The sequence below is a fragment of the Wasmannia auropunctata genome, unplaced genomic scaffold (assembly GCF_000956235.1).
Source record: "Wasmannia auropunctata unplaced genomic scaffold, wasmannia.A_1.0 LD334172.1, whole genome shotgun sequence".
NCBI classification, from domain to species: Eukaryota; Metazoa; Arthropoda; class Insecta; order Hymenoptera; family Formicidae; genus Wasmannia; species Wasmannia auropunctata.
In genome coordinates, this window is record NW_012028718.1 from 168,668 (window position 1) to 174,121 (window position 5,454).

Sequence of the window (5,454 nt, forward strand, 5' to 3'; positions counted from 1 at the left end):
AAAGAATTTGCCACTAAAATTAAAATTAAAGTCTGAATAATATAGATAATTTGGGTGAGTTCATATTCTCAAGAATATATTATTTTATATACTCGTAGTAGATGTTTAAATTATTTCGTATCCTCCAACTCAATTATTTCATTACGTTTTTTAGATAATAACTCATACAATTTTCACTGCATTTGTCTGCAAAAATGTAAAATATAATCCGCTTACGAACCATTCCTAGAAATTTGAAATTACGAAAATTAAACCCCTATAATTAAATTTTCGCCTAAAACGGGGATACTGTTCAGAATAAGAATCATCTTGTTCGGCGATCGGTTGCCGGAAACGCAGACGAAATCGAGAGGGCTACCTCTCGCGCGCAATGGTTAAAAACAAAACCACAATATACGTTGATCGCCGTCGTTATCGGTCATCTCCGTCGTCTCATCAGCGGCCATCAGATTCCCTGTCATTGCCCCTCGACCGTTAAGAGATCCGGGGATTGATGGCACACACGGACACTCAAAGAAGCCTTTGCCATCTTGTAAGTAAAATCGACGCGAATATTATAATGCTGGCGATTGGGAAACTTGTATTTTCGGAGGTCAGTAACCAGAAGAAATGGAGAGGACAGGCGCGTTGGAGGGACTAGACCGCTGCAGACCGTCGCTATACGGTATCTTGTAAGAAAAAAAATTCTCCTAAGTAAAATCCACTAGCGAATATGATGATGATGATGATCATCATCATCATCAGCTTGTATTTTCGGAGGTCAGTAACCAGAGAACATGGAAGGCACATTCGTCTGCCGTTCATAAGGAGGGAGACGGAAGAAGAGACCTACACGCGTATACGCTCGAGGTAGGTAGACTCCAAAGAGGACAGAGGAAAATGCTTGGGATGGAGGGGATGCAGGGAGAGAGAAGGATAGGAATACGGAGTCGAGAAAAAGAGAAGAGAAAGGATGAATTAACAGACAGGAAAAAGGATGGAATGAAGAATAAGGCAGGATACATAGAAGAGAGTGAAAGAGAAGGAAGATGCGGAGTAGGAGACAAGTAAAAAGAAGTCAGAGATAGGGAAAGGGAAAGAAGGAGAGACAGAGTAGAGTGCATGGAAAAGAGACTAGGTAAAGGAAAGATGAAGTGGGAGACAGAGGAAAAGAAGCAAGGAGAGACAGTAAGGAAGGTAGAAGTAGAAAAGAGGAGAGACAAAATAAGAGACAGGAGAAAAGAGAGAAGAGAACGCTAGCTACCACGGAAGAAGAAAGACGAGCTAAAGGGAAGATGGAGCGAAGATTGAAACGAAGTAAATCGGTGATGAGCGCGAAGGAAATTTCTTCAAAGTTTAAATGTTAATAAAAGTCTCTAGACTCTGGAATCTCCCTATTCTTAACACTTCCGTATTCTTAGCATCTTCTTCTGCGCTAAGAGTGCTGCAACACCAATTATCTCCCATTCGGTGTTTGCGCCATTGGTGGAGTAAGGACAGAGGGCAAAGTCCTACAATCATTTCTCATTTGGTGTTTGCGCCATTGGTAAAGGAAGGACTGCGTCTGAGGGCAAAGTCCTACAAATTTGCTTTAACGTGGCAAAAATAGGAAAGTTCAATACTTCGGAGAGCGAAAATCTAAGAATAAAAAAATAGGAAAGAACGATGAAAGAAAACGCAGTGACGATCGGGAGAGACACAGGGCACGGTAAGAGGAGGACGAGAGGGGTCCAACGCAGGCGAAAGGGAGACAAGCACGAGGAGGATGAGGTGCAGGAGAAGGTGAAGGAGGCGAGTGATAGCGTACACACGGGAGAGAAGAACTCGATGCCGAGCGATGCTGAAAACGGGGGTGGGGAAGAGTACCGTTGCTTCTGTCGATGGGGAATGCCGGCGTGCGCGCACGAACGAAACGAATAACCGCCTGTATGCCGCGGCGAGCACCAACCTGGACGGAACGAACGAGGAAAGACAACGTGCGCGCGGAAGAGGGAACGATCGTACCAACAAGCGAGCGAACGGAGGAACGAACGAGCGAGGGAGCGAACCAACGAAGGAGCCGGAGAGGCAGCACGAGGTGTTCACCGCGTGGCCGTAAAGAGAGAACAACCAACGCCGAGAGAACCAACGGCCCATCGTCGTCATCGCGACTCTGCCTCCTCTTCCTTCCTTAGTCCCCTCGCCGGTCCCCTCGTGTATATACACACACAGAAACACGCGCCACGCACACCACCGGCCGCGGTAGGTACGCATGTAGGCCCGCCCGCTTGCTCGCGGCCTGCCTACAGTGCCTACGTGGGTCACGCACACGTGCGAGAGCGAGAGAGAGCACGGGCAAGGAGACACCTAGACTCACCTTACCCGCTTCGTACTCGTCAGTTGGAACCACGCGGCTCCGCACGGTGTACACGACCGTACGTCAAGGACGAGGCAGTCCTCGACGTACTGCCGGCGCGGATCAAGAAAGAGAAAGAAAGAGAAAGAGAGAGAGAGGAGAAGAAGAGGAGAGAGGAGTCCTGACGCGCGCGATTACGAGAGAGAGCCGCACTCCCAGTTCGACCATCTCGCCGTAACCGGCCAGCACGCGCAAAAGGGTGCGAAAACGTTCCGCGACGATAATAAACTAACATCAACAGCGCAACGATACAAATGAAGGAGAGTCTCTTTCTTGGATGGTGCACCGTGAAATACGAGATACCGTCAAAACCGTTGTGACATTGCGTTACGAGATCGTTTTGCTCCGGTTGGTATACCCGATCACTTCAGTGTCAAAGAATTCGAAGAAACATTCGTGAAATCGCGGCAACACGATCGGTTGACACGGCATCGATGGTGGATTATCAGCCGGACGTCGCCGGACTGGAGATATGTCAGTGACTTCAACGTGTGAACTTTGACAGTTCGTCGTGAGAGGATTCACCGGCTGCCAGGCAGATACGTCGCAAGGTGAGTCTAATAAATTGTGTGATGTTATCAGTTCGACAGGTAGAAATATGCTATACATGACACAAAGGTACCACCATAATAACACTGTAATCGTTTTATTTAATCTTGGAATGTCACAGACAATACTACAACGTAAACATGAACCCACAATTAGAAAAACAATTCAATAATAAAATATCGATATACTTACTTTAGAAAAAATTAGATGACATTTTCACGCGAAACTTAATAGACGGTCAACACACTTTCTCTTGAAAATTATCTTTTTGAAGCGTTCTTGTGAAATTTTAATTTTACAATTACTTATTTTCGAATGGGGAACTATATCTTCACGTCGGATTTTAAACTTAAATATCGCAAATTATGTCACTGATCGTGTTTAAAGAAGACAACAAGAATTGAGCTGTTTGAAAGGCGAATCTAACAATAAGTAATTAGATCTTGAGATTTACGGCAGTGCAATACTTTTTATGGATTTCATAACCAAGGATTATTACATGATATACTTTAACAATAAACATAAAATGATTAGCATTCTTAGATTAATTGTCTATGTTTCCTGATTGATTGTCATTACAATGTATTTGTATATAAATTAATAAATTAATTGATTGTCATTTTAATGCATTTGTAAATTTTACGGTCACAATATTTATCAAACTTGAGTTTTCTTTCTTCGATATTTTGATATACAAGCATCTCTTGCATTTCAATTTTAAGACAATTATATCAATTTTAAATTAATAAATCACTAAATTTATTTTGTAAAATGCAGATGTGAGAGATAATATTTCATTGTACTCTCTACATTTTCTGGAGTGACTTTTCACTCTTTTGGAGTAAATTTCACTCCAGAAAATTTAGAGAGTATTCATTGCCATTGTATAATCGATAGCAAATTAAATTAATGTGGGATATAGTGGCAAACGATCGGAAATCTCATTAAAATCATCGTCAAGAACTAATCCTGAAAAGCATCGCGCTTTTCTTCCACATTATCGAATTCAAACGCGTAAATCCGTCCTTGTTCGTTATTTACTCGCATGGCGATTTCATTGGGATGCAAATCGTAATCGTAAATAAATCAGGGGACTATCAATGTACATTAATCTGGTCAAATCGCATTAACTTGATAACTCAGTTTTTTTTAAGTCTCCGCGCGCGATCGCGCTCGTGATTAATAAAGCCAGGTACAACGTACCCGGCAAGCAGAAAATAAAATGAATAAATTAGGAACAATGCAGCGACGAGGCCCAACAATTATGCAATTTTGCATAACGGTCCATCGGGACGGCGTTGGCAAGGCAAGTTGAATAAAACGGCGAGCATAATCGCGCGGAACGAAAATGAATATATACGAGGCAGTCCCGAGTACTTTGAACCCTTCGATATACACGCGTTACGTCACGGGAGATGCTCTTCGAATACAGAAAGTGTTTCTTCACGCTCGTTCTTCGAGAGCCTCCGTGTGTCCCTAACGGTACCGGGACCAAGCCGAAAGTCTGGAAAAAAACAACGGTAAAAGCAATAACGCAGTTCATGTTTTGCGGAGTGCGTACCGCGATACATACTGCAACATACGAATCTCCCGCGATTGATTTTTCTATTTCGTCTCGGTTCTTTTTCATTGTATTTTCAAAACCGATGTTATCCCGCCAACATCTATTTGCTATACAAAAAATCAATTATGATCTTTCCATTATTTATAAATAAAACATAAAAATCATTAAATTTTTTTAAATATAGTAAGTTTTCTATACAAAATTAAGTATTATCTCTATTATGATATTACAATAAAAAGTTTTTTATTGTGATACTATAATAATCCCGATATATTCTAAAATTGTCACTGTATCCAAATAGCGAACTAATAAAAAAAGCTATCTCAAAATATATATTATCTGATAATCCGCGCAACAAATCAACATTTAATGTATCTTTTTTTCCATGGAACAATACAAAATAAGAAATCATTAAAGATGATTTTTTTTCAGTGTGAACTCATAAGAGGTCATTGAACCAAAAATAATTACCTGTCCGACCATCCAAACTTTACTACAGCGATCTTCGCCCTATAGCTATGAATTATAAACGCCTATTATCGATTTTTTTCTTTTTAAAAGAGTAAACAACCAATTTTTGTACGTGATATCTCGAAGCGCATTCGTCAGCCAAGCCTAATATCGATTCGTGAGCGAACGATCGGGACCGTCTGCTTGTCATAGGAACGAGAGGTGTGCGGGGAAACACCGTTAAACGCACGTATTTCCTAATATGACATAACGGTGTGCTTACGGCCTCCCACTTTTTCATCGGCCGAACGAAATTTTCGTCTCGGCGCGTAACTCTCGGTACGGCCGAGGAAAATCTCGGCTCGGAGAAAGACCGACGTTTCTTATTTGAAACAAAATCCCACCACGAATAAAGAAAGGAAGCGGGACAGAGAAAGAAAAAGGACAGGGAGTGGGAAATTGTTGAGGCGTCAAAGGATTACGAAGTATAAAGGAAGTCGAGAACGGAAACGAGTCC

General features: G+C 41.9%; 1 protein-coding gene across 2 annotated transcripts in view; it reads left to right on the forward strand.

The window, feature by feature from the left end:
• The first annotated feature begins 2,329 nt into the window (after window positions 1-2,329).
• Window positions 2,330-5,454, forward strand: part of LOC105459645 (PR domain zinc finger protein 1) — a 34,252-nt gene continuing 31,127 nt past the window's right edge. For both annotated transcript variants that reach the window (XM_011705837.1, XM_011705839.1), the window contains exon 1: window positions 2,330-2,925. The gene's annotated coding sequence lies outside the window, so the exon portion shown is untranslated. The remainder of the gene's footprint in view (window positions 2,926-5,454) is intronic.